The sequence below is a fragment of the Diachasmimorpha longicaudata genome, chromosome 16 (assembly GCF_034640455.1).
Source record: "Diachasmimorpha longicaudata isolate KC_UGA_2023 chromosome 16, iyDiaLong2, whole genome shotgun sequence".
Lineage (NCBI taxonomy): Eukaryota > Metazoa > Arthropoda > Insecta > Hymenoptera > Braconidae > Diachasmimorpha > Diachasmimorpha longicaudata.
In genome coordinates, this window is record NC_087240.1 from 2,486,954 (window position 1) to 2,503,646 (window position 16,693).

The window sequence follows — 16,693 nt, forward strand, 5'->3', positions numbered from 1 at the left end:
GTGTCATGACAATTTAATAATTTAACGTTCGAAAAGTATAGTCGGGTGAATGTGATCAGAGTTAGATCATAGTACTTTTAGAATATCTGGGAACTTAGTGCAGGCAGGGGAGCAGGACCGCATTTGCATCAGAATGATTTCAGGCTGACTGACCTCAGAGACTGAGATCATCTCCAGTCCATCAGATTCTGATCAGGATCTCCTCAGTGCTGTTGCCATTATTTTTGAGACAATCTGATCCTAACTCAGGATACCTCCCCTGAATTTCTACTCGAATCATAATTCCCCCAATTCGATTCCATAAATTAAAAGTCACTGAATGACCTCCAAGATCTGGCTGTTGCTCACAATTGACTCAGAATGATTTCAGGCTGACCGACCTCAGACTGCGATCATCTCCACTTCATCAGATCCTCATCAGGATCTCCCCATCCCCAACCTGATTACCTAAAACCTCACAACAGTCAGACCAATTCCCAATCCTAACTCAGGGTACCTGACCTCAATGGCCCTCTCGAATCATAATTTCCTTCCAATAATCCCACCACTGAAATTCAATTCGATAAATTAAAAACCACTGAGCTGCTCCTCGAGATCTGACTGTTGGTCATGTATTGCCCCTATATTACAGGGACAAGGTATCTCGCCACGATCGTATATAACAATCACGTCAGATTCTATTATCTAACAGGCGGGGCGACAGGTTGGCTTGATTTTATTTTAATGGCCGCCTCTCGGGCGCGCGCGCGTCCTCGTACACTCAAACACATTTTCCCATCTATACATACATATATATGTACACATATATATATCACATATATATACACACATGTATATACAAATATATGTACACACATATGTACATAGATGTGTACATATATATGTATATGCATGTGTATATATAAGTATATATATGCATATATATGTGTATATATTTATGTATATATATGTATATATATATGCACATTTGCCATCACGCAATTTCTCTCACTCCATCTCTCCCTCTGTTTCACTTGATCGCGAGGTTACGTCCTTGCGGTGCGCAAAGTGCGGACAAATTCTTGTACACGAAGATAGCGAAGATTCATGGAGCTGCATGATCATGAGGCCCCCTTCGTTCGTAAGTTGAATTGCCCTCTGACTATCCCTCCCTCATTCATCCAATCGTTTTTTATTAATGCCGGGATAATGCGAATGCAGAGACATGTAAAATTGCGCAAATTTATTCCTCAATATTTTCCATATTTTTATTCAGTTATATTTTTACACAGCATAATGCATTCTGTCGTTAATTAATCATGATCATTACGGGAAATAATTGTGAGAAATATTTTTGCGGGGGAAGAGGGGAATTTTTTTATTGCGATGAAATAAATCATTTGGGTTAAATAATTGATTTTAGTCGGAGTTTTTCATGTGTGGAGAGGGAATTTATTACCAATGAAAATGTAATTTATTCAGTTCGATGAATTGATTGGGAGGGGGAAACGAATAAGTTGTGGTCATTGATTATTTTTTTTTATTTAGAGGAACTGTCGGGGTCGATTCGGTGCATTGATATTTTTTCATTTAAAAATTTGGTATTTAAATTCAGTACTAATATTGATTTTTAAGAAAAAAAATTGAGAAATACGTTTATTCCGCTTTAAAACATCGAGATCATTTTATAGAATAATATGAGATATGCGCAGATAACGTTAAATGTTATTTGATTTTATTTGATTTCATTGTCTCAAGAATTTTTTGAAGCAGAAAAAAAAATCTGAAATTTTTAACAAATTTCAGATTTAAATTAAATCAATGAATAAATTAATTAAATTAATTAAATCGAAAATGATCTAGTCGTCAGAAACCCAAAAATTGGAGGACCATGACCATATGCACCCTCCCCCCGCTTTTCCCTCCCCCAACTTGAATAAAATTGAAAAATAAATTGAATAGAAATTGAACAATAAATTGCCTAAAACAATTGAAAAAAATCTTAAATTTTCCCAGGTCATGCGTTTTAATGAGGACTAACTCTGCACTCAACAAGAACTTAATCAGTCAAATATTGTTCGAGAAAAAGCGATTTGTTTATCAATGATTTTTCATAATCACAAAGCAATAATTAAAATAAAATAACATACAAATATTTAATGTACAGGCTCTAAAAACGGTTCCACCGGTTCTCCTTTTTGCAAGTGGTCTAAATATTTTTTCATCCGAATTTTTTTCTCGGAGACACTTTTCCATGAAATCACAGAAATAAAAACAAAATTTCTGAATTCAATTTTGACTAATTTCTGCACAAGTCGTGAGTAGTCAAAGCGTTTCACGTGGCCTCCGTCGACTTAAGTATCGGCTGGCACGCGATAAATCTCAATTATCGATCCTTTTTTTTTCCCGTTGTCTCTCGAATCGATCGCGAGTCGAGACATTTCGGTTATGCGCACGAATAATGAGAGAACAGATTATGTGCAACGCCCAATGGATTCGTAACAGACAAATTATACGAGTTGCAATCCCAGTCGAGGGTGTACAATCGACTTGAGGAGACTCTTTCTCCACTGACCCGCAGTGTTTATAAAATAGACAGGATACGAGTCCTGGGGGGACAGGTATTCCTTTGCTTGCGATAGTCAGAGTTCCAGGAAGTCGATGAGACTTCGGTCGGTGGCTTGAACCCCTACGACAGGGGGATCCGTAAATGAAAACAACCTCGCAGGTTACCGTCTTCAGGAAAATCCAGGAAACTCTTGTCTGGTCTCCAGGAAACCCTTGGAGGGTCTTCAGGACACCCTTGGAGGGTCCCCTGGGTCTTAGAAAAATCCAGATCTGCCAGGAAGCTGTTGAACCCTTCGCTACGATGATACCATTTTTTCCAAAGTGCGGACATCACACCCGCGGGGAACCTCGTGAGGTCGTCCATCGGATATACCGAGATGTGTAGGAACTCACAGCAATGAAAACTACCCCTCAATACTCCATTCTTTACTTTAAATATATTGTAACCCTGAAGATACTTCCGAGCCCTGTGATATGGTTTGTCCGGATATAAAGTCTATTAATTAAATTAAAACTGAAAACATGAAACGTCTTAACCAAATAACGAATATATTTAATGAATAATGGATTGGACAGTATACACGATAATTCAGTGGATTGTATCGAATGTTTGCGTGGTAAATTGTAACTAATTAAAACTGACAAATTAACAGCTTTTATTCTATTTTTAAATTTGTTCGTCATCTGTAAGAAATTGAATGCACATATTAATAATAAACGTTTCTATGTTACTTCATCAATTCATAGTTCATAATAAATTAGTGTGGAAGTCAATTGTTTATCGATTTAAACATTGAAAATTCAATATATTTAAACTAATTACAATAATATACTTATTTTAAATATTTTTCTCTTTTCATATATTTTTTTCGTTTAATTTTATTGAGAATACTTGATATGTGTGAACAAAAATGAATCATCTGTCTATAGATGTTTTTCAATCCATCTCAGTATGTTATAGTTTTTATAGTTTTTCTCCAAATAGTACCGAAATGTTTAGAATATTTTTAATAAATAGAACCAGAGAAGAAAGAGAAAGAAATGAATGAACAAGAGCTTTTTATCAAATGAGTCTAGAGTGTGAAATCTTTGCTGCGTGCGATAATAAATAATTAAAGTTAATAGTTAAATCATTTTTTATATTATTGAGACAATCCCTATTCATAACCCAATAAATTTCATTCTTATCTTTCTTTTTCTTGATTAATTCTGTTGAAACTCCACAAAATTATGTAAATATCACTCCCCGAACTTTCGTTTTCTTCCTTTCAATGTCAGACCGTTCGATGTCCATTCGTTCAAAGAATTACTCCACAAGAGGTGGTCTAATTGGATGGAAAATGAAATAAAAAAAATGTCAACATGTGAATTGACGGGAATATAAGTCCTCACAAAACCTAAAAAGGATTACCGGAGCGTGGGTGAAGCATAGAAGTCACTGTTACAACCTATTGAGTGGTGCAAATAATGTCGGAGACTCACGTGGGTAAACTGCACCAATCGGAGGATGGTGGAGATCATGGGTGGGTTGTACTGGGTCATCGAACTGTCCTCCAGGGCGCTGAATCATCGTCAACTGTGGAAGTACATTTAACAGTGACAAAAAAGAATAACTGGACGGAGGGAAAAAATTTGAATGACATAAGATCGTCTAAACTCCACTACGAGTGCACTTCAAGCGACTGCCGTGGGCTTTAACGGGTTTTTGATGGGGCATATGGGTCAACGGGTAGCTTGGAAAATTGCTGGAAGTGTAGGCGAAACAACTTAACGTGCAAACGCGAATCGTAGAGGAGAACGAGGAAGAGTGTGATGATTAAAGAAGAAGAAAAAGTTGATGGAAGATATTGGGAGAGTTAATTGTAAGAAAAAATCAGGGCAATGAGCGATGATTTGAGGTGGTTTGTAGTTTTTTTTTGAGGATTTTATGATTTTGAGTGATTTCAAATGATTTCAAGTGGGAGAATCGATGTTGAAATATTTTTGAATTGAATTGATTGAATTCATTTTCAAATATCGTTGAATAATTATTAGAGGATGAAAATAATCATAAATCAGGGCAGTGATCGCTGATTTCGAGGGATTTATAAAGTTTTTTGAGAGGATTTTATGATTATGAACGACTTTAAATGATTCCAATGTCTTTATTTCAATTGTGGGAATTGATATACAAATATTTTTGAATTGAATTGAGTGAATTCAATTTCAAATATTGTTTAATAATTATTAGAGGAAAAAAATCATCAAATCAGGACAATTATTGCTGATTTCGCCTGATTTATAAAGTTTTTTGAGAGTATTCAATCATTTTGGAAGATTTCATGGGATTTTAATTTTTTAATTTCAATTATCCGAATTAAAATTGAAATACTTTTGAATGGAATTCATTGAATTTCATTTCCAATACTAGTACATCACAATTAAACAAAGAAATTAATCATAACCCAAAAAAATGATGGATAATTCCACGTGATTTCAAATGCTTTCAAACTTCTTCCCTCCGGATTTTATGATTTCCAATGATTTCAAGTGATTTCACATAATTTCAAATAACTCTAAATCTCTCATTTCAGTCATCAAAATGAATACTAAAATACTTTGAACCAAAATCATTAAATTTAGTGTCCAATATCATCACATCATAATTAAATTAAAAAATTAATCCTAAGTCAATGACGATGATTGCTGATTTTGCATGATTTTAACGCGATTTCAAAAGTTTTTTCTCCCGAGTTTATGATTTTGAATGATTTCAAGGGACTTCCCCTGATTTTCGCCTGCGTTAGTGAATCCCACTCTGATCTCAGATCATCTCAAATGCTTTCCTATGAACCCACGTCACATCATATCACTTCACTGACTTCAGGTGATTTACCCTGACTTCACATCATTTCATGATTTCAATTCAGTCCGACCCATCGATTTCACCAATGAATATCCCCTCGGGAAATTATTCCCCTCGAATCGTTGATAAAAATATACTATCCCGGGGTTAATTTGTTTAAACTGGTATTGTACAGCTATTTATGACTGACGTATTTATATCCCTCCCCCCTTAGTGCATGACTATCGCATAATAACATCGAATTCTTATAAACCGGATAACCGTGTCTTTACGTAATTCACGTTCGCCTCGAGAAGTGCTTAGTAGTCCCCGGTGGTACAAATCTAATGCTATACTTGTTTCAATGTAAGAAATTATCTAGTCACTGCGGATCTAATCAAGACTCAGAAGAGGAAAAATTTTAAAAATCGCAATACCTGAGATTTTTCAAGATTTAATCCGGGATTTTGGTGTGGGCGATTTTTTCAGTGACTCGAAAATTGTGAAGAATTCCAGTGATAATTATGGAGTGAATTATAATGTGATGACTGGACAGTACAGATGATAAAGTCATCTATGCTATCGTGGAATGTCTTTTGTAAAGAGGAGACCGATCGCTACGATGCGCTGTGGGGTAAGAGAAAAGTATAATTTTGTCAATGATATTTGTTTTGAACACATGAATGCCCGAAATTGTCATGGGACAACTCGATTTAAATTCTTGTCAGGAGAATATTTAATTGGCAAGATTATATTTTTCTTTCGGTGTAATTATGAAAATTATAATTAACAATTTTAAAATTGAATAAATTCAGAATTCAAATGATCCGGTTTCAAATATAATCTATAAAGATTGTAGAGACCTTGAGACGTGAAGAGGTGATTAAAAAATCAGATTTTGATCCTCGTCCGCAAAAGAAACGTTAAGATCCAATTTTTCTTGATTTTTTTTTTCAAAACAAGCGATAATTAATTGAGACAAAAATTACGATTCGAAATGTAGTTCAAAATTTTCTAAAATCGGAGAGAAATATCCCATTCAAGAAAGCACAAGCCCCTAAATTCAGTTTACAACATAAACTATCAGCTAACTTCATGCTTAAGACTTTGTCTCCATTGGTCAATGCACTCGAGGCGGGAAATTCGAATAGGGCGCGCGGAACGCGCATTCGGTCTCGCTCAGGAGAAATTACGGAACTTTCAGTTTTCTCATCGGTTACGGAATCGACTGGGAAATTTTACGCGACAATCGCGTCATTTTTCCCAGATGATTCGAATAAAAATGGCGGAACTGTCAGAAAAAATTCAAAACTACAAAAAAAAGTGCCTAATTTTGATTGAATATTTCTGTTCATATAATTTTCCAATTCCATAATTTTTTAATTTCCTAAAAGGTCAGAATTACTTTAAATATTTTTGCGTTCAAAGACAGCGTCGGAACCATTTTAATCGTCCGATTTTTAAATCTTGTCACCCTCACACCCCTTCGACGTGCGTCAAAAGCCCCCGCTTACCCCTCAGACCTCACCTCCCCCCCCCCGCTCCAGCGTCCATGAATATTCACCCGAGCTGGGGAACAAGCCGTAGACGTGATGATGGAATAATAATTCAATCATTGCGTAAAATTACACCCGTCTAATCCTGTCCTTATCACGCGATAGGAAGAGAAACTACAACTGACGAGTGGCTTTTGTTACTCGTATTACGTTACACCCAAAGTTTGCGGAGTCTTGCAATGTGAACTTTTTGTATCACCATATACTCAAGTTCCCATGATTATTAATTTGCACACCTCAAGGGAACGCTGATCACGCGATCCGAAGACTCCAACTGAAATATTCCGATGAGGATAAGTTTCTCACGAAATAGATTAGCGAGAAAAATAATCTGTTCAACTACAGTTTAGCCTTGGCCTAGTCATGATTTCCTGAATTGCAAAGATCATCGATCTGTAAGTACACGAGTACTGTATTTACAATGATAATTTTGTAAGAGGAGACTCATATGATATGTTATTGTTCAGAGATTTGACACTTTCAGAGTAAATATTCAAGTTAGGTATACCTGGGCCGAAGAGATACATCGCCAACAGTCGGCCAACATTGGGCCGACACTCGAGCAATGCTGGCCAACCCTCGGCCGACTGTCGGCGGTTCGATTTTCACGTTATTTCACAAAATACATGAAAACAATTTTATTTTTACATTTAAAAAATATGAAGTAAACGAAATTCTTTGTCTGGAATGCATAAATTGTCATTAATAATGGAATTAAACTAAGAAGAAATTAATTACATACTCAGTATAAAGAGTTTTCTTTTTTTGGAAAAAATACTAAAAGAAGTAAATAAAAAATTTTAGTTGATTATATCAAACATTTTTGTGAACGTAAGAGAAAAATCCAAAACGGACGAAAATGATTACAAGGAACCACGAAGTGCCGTCACTAATTCCATAATTACAACTTGCATCATTAAATTTCATTGTTTATTTTTCTTTAATCTCATGGTTTATTAATTTTTTTCCACCTTTGTGTTTTCCATTACTCCTCACCATTCCGTGTGTCAGGATCATGCGCCTCTTCCGGAGTTCCTCCTGCACTCTATGTCCTTTTAACTCTCAAATCCACCGGTTACCAGTTTAATTAAAAATACCAACGTGAAATCAGCGTGTCGGTTACATTATAAAACGCATAATTCTCTGTATCATTCGGTGAAAGCGTTGGGAATAATCTCAGACGAGGTAACGTCACACTTTAACCTCTCTCCTATCTTTTTGTCCTACGATTTATTTCCCTCTTTATCACTCACTCATGCAGGAACATTAAGGAACTTCCGCAGTTACCTTAGAGGACTAGAAGGAGATGAATTAGAGAGGTGAAATTTTGAGAATATATTCTTTAAATGTAATGATTATCCTCTCAAAGTTCCAAAACGATGAACAACGCAGATCAACTGCGCAGATCGCTGTGTCGCATCAACACAGAGTTTTATGGCACTAGTTTTTTCTAAAATCACTAAAAAATAATCAACAATAGAATAAACATCAAAATACTCGACAAATAGAATCGATTATATTCCAGGAAGATATTCTTATAATTTTATAATCCCTTATCACACGATTACCTGCAATAATTAAAAATATATAAGATAGTCCGGATTTTGCGTTCGTTGAGAGGAAGCTGACGGCAACGTTGGAGGTTAGTGTGCGCGCGCCGCAGAGGGCGCTGCGTGAGCGGGAAATTCAAACTCTCAAAACTGATCTCGCACGTTATTTATGTTATTAAACATTGTGTCGATTATTTTAGATGTGTTCGTTTTATAAATCTCCCGTTACACCTCGTTATTGACGAACTCTAATTTTTCATATTATTCTATTCTCATTTCTTCTAAATAATTCACAACGCACCAACAATTTAACCTCTTTAGAATCGCGTGTTTACTTCGAATCATCTCGCCGATACGAGAATTACAATTTTGAATACTCCCAACGTATCAACTGCGTCAAATAAAAATTAATAATTGTTAAACCTCTCGTGAAAATATTTATTTATTGAAAAATTCATTCAAATATCAACGCGCAATAAAAATAGATCCGAATAGTTCAACCGTGAATTATCCCCAAAATGATACCGAATCATCAAAAAAATTTCAATGCCCCCACCGACTTTCTATTATTTCAGTTTTTCTTCTTAATGATGTAGTGGAGTGTCGGCACCTTTGATATTTTCCCCCACTCCGCACCCTCAAAACTTACTGCGGAAGTTCCTTAACGCCTACGAGTGCAGACAAACACGAGTTAAATAGAAAGACAAAAAGTACAGGGGCCGTTACTGGTCTCGAAAGTCCACCATCAAGCTGATTGTCCCAACTACTTGGTCACGCGTCATTGGTCCTTTTGATATATAATGCCAGTGTTAACACGAACCAGGAAACTATTTATTTATTCAAATTTATCACTACATTTGTTTTTATTAAGAGTAACAGTCAGAGTGTTCGAGTGTAATATTTTACGGTGACTGAAAAATTAGGGAATTAGGTGGAGTATTTATTGGAGCATTCGTCGAAGTCATTGAATAGAACATTTTACTGCTGGGAAAAGTCTTATTGATAGGGGAGCGTAGGGCTAAATAGACCGCATGGCAAAGTGGTTAACTTATTTTTGCTTCAATTATATCATATTATATTACTTTATATTAAAAAAATGACGTGATGGTAGTTATCAAAACTGTTTTTTCTCCCAAAGTAATTTCTACAATTAATCACTGAACTGAGTAATTTATCGAAAAATACAAAAAAAGCTTTTGAAAAAAATTTAATCAATAAAATTGCTTGTCTTTCATCGTTCGCTGATAGTGATAGAGGTCCCAGCACTTTTTAAATAATGAAAATAGGGTCCAGAAGTCACAATAAATAAATAATTTCTAAATAAATTGAAACAATTACTGGTAAGTTATAAGAGATATTAAGAGAGGCTGGGGAGGATGTAAAACAAAGAAAACGTTTGTAACATCAAGGAAATAAATGTGATGATGAAACAATCATTCCCAAAAACCAAGTTTAGCAACAAAAATTTCCCAAAAAACATCCAAAAAACTTCTTAAAAAATTCCATCAAATCCAGTCTCACTCCAAAACTTTTTCATATTCCAACATATATTTTTCAAACCCCATCATTTTTCCCTCCATATAATTCATTTTCCCTTCCATCTCCCCCCTCTCCCACCCATACCCCTCAAAACCTTCAATCATCTCCTAAAAAAAATTTTTTTCAATCCATTAAAAATAATTACACCGTCAACTCCAGCAACAAAAACCAATAAATTGATTGATTCGGATTCACCATTGAAATACCGCCGCATCATTCTAGTCATTTCCAAATCACCGGCTCTCGACAATGTACAACTCATTCAAAAATAGCCAGTCTGACAGTACTCTACCCCTTAACCTTAGCACTCAAACTAAAATGCCCACCAAGCCAGCATCCCAATGCACTTCCGACATACACTCAAACATTTGCTCGACTATTTGCCTTGGCAGGCATCTCTTCCCGCTCAATCCCTCTCTCTCTCTCTCTCTCTCGACTCATTTCAAATGTCAAGTGCACCTGCAAACGTAGGCAGAATGGATTGCGGCTGAGTGTATTATTCCTCCGGTTAAATGTCTTCTATCTTTCTGTCTCAGGTGATGTACATGTACCCCCCTCCCCCCGCCCATCCTCCGCCGTTCCTCTCCGCCTGCCCACCCTCTTCATAAACTGAAACGATAAATAAACGAGTTAAATAGGGAGTAATAACGACGGAGTCTCACGGTTGTGACTTTGAGAATTGCTCTACCCAAAAGGCCGCACCTCCCGTCTTAAGGTAGCTCTACCCTCAGGTCGGTAATTTACCGACCGGATGGGCTGCGTTTGAATATTTTCAGTTGCGAATTTTTTAAAATAATTGCAGTAATGTAGTTGGAAAGGTTTAGACATAGTCAGTATTATCTAAATGGAATGTTGGGAATTTTTGGTAGTGTAATGGGCTGTTTTGGTTGTGCAGTAATATTTAAATGAATTTTTTAATAAATAAAAATTATCACGAGAGGTTTGAGAATTATTAATTGTTATTTGACGCAGTTGATACATTGGGAGTATTCAAAACTGTAATTCTCGTATCGGCGGGATGAGTCGAAGTAAATAATACGCGATTCTGAAGAGGTTAAGTTGTTGGTGTGTTGGGAATTATTTAGAAGAAATGAGAATAGAATAACATGAAAAATTAAGAGAGTTTGTTAAGAACGAGGTGTAATGAGAGATTTATAAAACGGACGCATCTAAAATAATCGACGCAATGTTGGATACCATAAATAAGGTGCGAGATCAGTTGTGCGAGTTTGAATTTCCCGCTCACGCAGCGCCCTCTGCGGCGCGCGTACCCTAACCTCCAACGTTCCCGTCAGATCCTTTTACCGAACGCAAAATCCGGACTATCTCATATATTTTCAATTATTGCAGGTAATCGTGTGATAAGGGATTATAAAATTACAAGTATATATTCCTGGAATATATTCGATGCTATTTGTGGAGTATTTTGATTTTTATTAGTTTTTCCATTATTTTTTAGTGATTTTAGAAAAAACTAGTGCCATAAGACTGTATTGATGCGAAATCTTTGATGTTTTCTCCTGAAAGATCTGCGTTGTTTATCGTTTTGGGACTTTGGGAGAATAATTATTATCATTCAAAGAATATATTCTCAAAACTTCAACTCTGAATAAATTCAATTCATTGTTTTTGATACCGCTTCTGGAATTTCCGTAAACTCCAAAAATTTTGGCAGCTCCAGTGGAAGAAATATTTTTTGTTCTCATTCCATAATTAACGAATCATAAAATAAATAATTAGACTCATTCCTAAAAATCCCACGACCATCAAAATGGAAAAAACTCTTCACATGTTCTATTTCATCCCAGACATATTTCCGTGTAATTTTCCCCAAAAATCACGAATCTCATTTTTCCCAAAAATATCCATTATCATTTTTCAATTTAACCGCCTCATCCCCCTCAGTAAAAACCCCGTAAATTCCTAAAAACTTCGTTACGTTCTTCAAAGAAATTTTCACCCCTAGTTTTTCTATTTCAACTTGAAAAAGATGCCATACAACCATCACCCTTTTCTTTTATTTCACCTCTTTATTCGTTTAATTCTCGTCGAGACCTTGGGGAATTGTGTCTGACCATTGATAGGCAAAAAATCGCGTGAGTCCAGTGAGTGGGGTCGCGTGATCCTCTTTGTACCTGTATAAATACGCTTTACTAAGTAAAAGCATTCACTTCTAGGGCTTCCCCGGCCTGTAACTAAAGCAGACGTTTTTATCACTCTTCATGGACGGTCAATTATCGATGGTGCATAAAAGTGTGATGAAAAAAACTAGTGTTTCATGCCTCTCAAAGAAATATAATTTCACTTTAGTTTCATACCCGGTCGGCTAAAAGCTGCGTCATCGGAACTGGAGACGCCGGTCTCGCCGTCCACACGTACTTCCTGCCACAGGAGCACTTGTGACACAAAAAAAAAAGATGAATAAAGAAGGGAAGGACCGGGTAAAACGGACCGACGTGGCAAAATGGACGAAACGGACAAAAAAAATTATAAAAATATCGCAGATTCACGAATTTAGTGATAAACGAAGTTCTTCGCTATTTTATTTCAATAAATTTATTGTTTCACTTTATGATGGGGATCTAGTTGGCCACAGGAGCCTTTGCGACACAAAAAAAAGGCCGGGCAAAACGAACCGATTGGACGAAATGGAAAAAAAAAATATATCACAAATTCGCGAATTTAGTCATAAACGAAGTTCTTCACTATTTTATTTCAATAAATTTATTGTTTCACTTTATGATGGGGATCTAGTTGGCCACAGGAGTCTTTGCGACACAAAAAAAGGGCCGGGCAAAACGAACCGATTGGACGAAATGAAAAAAAAAAAAAAATATCACAAATTCGCGAATTTAGTCATAAACGAAGTTTTTCGCTTTTTTATTTCAATAAATTTATTGTTTCACTTTTTGATGGGGATCTAGTTGGCCACAGGAGCACTTGCGACACAACAAAAGTTAAATAAAGTAGGGAAGGGCCGGGGAAAACAGACCGATGAGGCAAAATAGACCAAACGAACAAAAAAAAATGGTAAAAATCCCACAGATTCTCGTTTTTCACTATTTTATTTTAATAAATTTACTGTTTTACTTTTTAATTGTGATCTAATTTGTTAAAGGGTCCGCCAGGAAAGGTAAATACACTAGCAAAATAATTACTGTGACTATTGCGATGATCACAAAAAATACTTGATTACTCTGAGAGTTAATGTAATTAGATTTATTTATCATTCCACTCTGGTATTTCTTGTCCAAGTTCTTTAAATTTCTGTTATCTTCATGTTTTACTTCATTTTTAAGATTAAATATTTGTAGTGTATATATAACTCCTACAAAAAAAATTGACACAGAAGTCTCCAGAGAATCTCCTCTCACTTTACATAAACATAAACAATGATTTCATAGGAAGAAAGGACAGAGAGTTCTTTCATTAAGTGACGAATGCTCTTTTGGCCTTTGTAATCAGTCTCTAGTCTTCTAGAGAGATTCGTGAAGTGCACACCGAAAGAAAAAGATAATTTTACCAATTAAATATTCTTCTGACGACAATATAAAGCAGATTTTGATTATTTTCCAATAGAAATTTCAGACCTTTGTTGATCCAAAAAAAGTGATTGGCAAAATTAAATTGTTCTCGCAGTGCAGACGTCTCGTCCTTTTGCTAATTATAAAATAAAGAAATTATGATAGTAAATGCACAGCATCTCATATTTAATTAAACCCCATTTCCAATAATTTCTTTCACTTAACAGATCATTTCTCTTTTATTCATTCCTCTTCCTACACTGAATAACCAACTCGGATAGAAATAGTAGATTATGTAATGAGGCGATAAAAGTGTCATTTGACGAATGTGGCTTTGTAATCCGAGCCGGAGGCGACGATTATAATCACATGAGTCAAATGATACTTTTATTGCTGGATGACATAAGCTAATTTACGTTATTGGGCCCGAAAACCGCGATTGATCGGAGCGAAGTTGGAATCGCGGTTAATCAGACCTAATGACGTAAATGGTAACTACACGATGTTGGTTCGAGTAAAAATGTCATTAATAAGACGAGGTCTTATGAGGAGCTTCTACTTGGCCCGACCGGTCCATTTTGCCGTCCGCCCTCGCTTATATTTAACCTTGACCTTAGGATATTCGATTATCAACGGTAATATCGATGAAAAATTGATTGTTTAACTAAATAACACCCAAACATTCATCTTCACACACGACTAAAGAAGTTAGAACACTTCGAAGTTGATAACGACCGCCAGATGGCTCCACTTTATTTTGACCCGAATATCCTGGGGGCGCTAACCCCTCACTACAGCCCTGACATTGTTTTGAACGCCTGCGTTCCGCACCAACGTCGGTCCTCTTTTGTTTTATCAGTGACTAAGTGAATTTGATGAAGTGCTGGGGCAGTTATTAAGACACTAAAGGTAAAACAAGTTGAATCAACAATAAATGATCGAAATAAAAAATACTACGAATATAATAAACTATTAAAATTACGGCGGTCTTATGGGACGTGTAACCATTCCTTGAAATCCTTCATGGTAAACCCTTTTAGTAATATTTTATTTATATAATTAACATAAAAAATTACACATCATAAAAAAAATCTCTAGTGATTAATGTTCAGTGCCACCGTGTGTTGTTCACCTGACAGATGTCGTAATCAACCAAAATGATTTTTAAAAAATTGAAAAATACACTTGATTCAAGCACTTTCATTCCCTCGTTCTCAAGTTTCTTCCTCAATTCTTTCTGTTACCGCAGCAATTTTTTTTCTGCCTCTAATGCAAGTGTTTATTTTCCACCCTCGAGAGTCCGAATAAGAGTGCGACTGAATTCGACACCGGATGCCACGGCTCCTCTCTCACTCCTGGTCGAACATATATTTTTTTTTTTCATCACTTTGTTTTTCGTTTACTTGCGAAGAAACTCGAGACACAGGCTCTCGCTAAAATTGCATCCACCGTTGGGAAAAAAAAACAACGAATGTAAAATGAGAGTGAAAAAAAAAGCGGCGGCTTCTCATTCACGAAAGAGAGGTGGGTTTAATTGAAGGACCATATCTTCTGGCTCGACGTGCGTTTTCGATTGCATTTTAGCGCTTCCGTGGGCCAGGAGTCAGTGGTTAGCCTCCGGGGTGAGAACCATTCAAATAGAGAAGAAGCGAAAACGTAATTAAAGAGAGAAAGAGAAATATAGCGGTTAGCTAACCGCTTTTTTTTTAGCTCCTGGTGGCTGGAGATACTTCGGGTGTTTGCGTGTTGAACGAGAACTACCGATTTAGTTTAGGTTGGATGGAGGAAGAGGAGAGGAACAGTCAGGAACAAAGTGGATTCATTCGAAAATACCGCTTTACGATCCGCAACGGCCAATTGACGATGGGGTTTATGCGCGTGTTAACATTTGTTGGGGGAGGGAGATGGGGGAGAAATGGCTCTGAGGATTGAGGATGTTGAGCGATGGTCGGGAAAAAAATTGAACAAAAAATGGGAAGAATTGAAATTATTGTAAATGTGTCAATAATCGGTGAAACGGGGGAATTTTTATTTGAAATAAATTAAAAGGTTTTATGTTGAAAATTGAAAAATTGGAAACTATTGAGTTTTTATTTGACAAACAATACGAAGATGTAAAACTGAAAATGAAAAAATTAGTAATTTGTGAACTTGAATAATTAAACATTTTCCAAAAGTTGGTGAGATGATTGACTTTTCATTTGGAAAAAAAAGAAAAAGATTGAAAAGTTAAAAATTGCAGTTGAAAAATGGAAAAAACGAACATCGGTGTAACGATTGACGTGTTCCATATATTCAAAATTTTAAGCGACTCCGTTATCCAAAAATCTAATCTATTTTTTATATTTTGGGAAAATTAATTACTTTTATTGCGAAAAGTGAATTATTTTTTCAAAATTTCGTTTGTAAATTGCATAATTTACAGATATTTCTTCAGATTATTTTCTCAATTTAACTATCGTTTTTGTTTATCAAAATAAAAGTTGAAAAATGAGACCGCAACATATTGTCTCAGAAGAAAATTAACATTTCCGTTCTAGTCAAAAATTAGAATCTGAATTTTCGATTCGTAAACGCAAAAAATTCAGTGAATTTTTTGACACTTCATAAAATATAATCCACCATTTAAAAATCAACTTCCATTATTTGTTTATAAGAACCAAATTTGTTAAAAAATATCAACACGATCCTAAATTTAATTTATATCTTACTGACTACCTATACATTTTTTCAAATTTGACTTTATTTTAAATCAGTGAAAAATTAGGCGACTGAAATTATTCAAAAGCACTTCATTCAATCGGTAAAATACCGACCTCTAGATCTACTCCAACTCCCACGATTCCCTAAACTTTTCATTATCATTCAACTTTCCAAAGCAGACGCACTTTGTTATGCATTCTCAATACGCCTGAAATACCGTTAAATTTATGACTCATGTGTCGCACGTTCACACCCATCATAAACGATGATAATTGTATCTATTAGCAATTTACACCCATCAATTGGGTGACATGGTTTATTCATGTGCCTAATGAAGTCATACGTTATGCAACACGTATCATAAATTTAATGTTTGAAGAAAGAAGAAAATTTGAATGACAAATTCACTGATATGGGTGAGACAAATTGCCGGATGGAATACGGAGTTTT

The 16,693-nt window shown here is 35.6% G+C and overlaps 1 protein-coding gene across 9 annotated transcripts in view; it reads left to right on the forward strand.

Moving 5' to 3' along the window:
- The window catches only part of LOC135169958 (SH3 and multiple ankyrin repeat domains protein 2), a 198,607-nt gene that overhangs the window by 74,989 nt on the left and 106,925 nt on the right, over nucleotides 1–16,693 (forward strand). Inside the window, exon 1 of one of the 9 annotated variants that reach the window (XM_064135398.1) lies at nucleotides 5,294–6,005. The exons of 7 other annotated variants lie outside the window; for them this stretch is intronic. The gene's annotated coding sequence lies outside the window, so the exon portion shown is untranslated. Of the gene's footprint in view, nucleotides 1–5,293; nucleotides 6,006–7,303; nucleotides 7,323–16,693 lie in introns of those variants that run through there. One more of the 9 variants, XM_064135399.1, reaches the window with a different exon arrangement.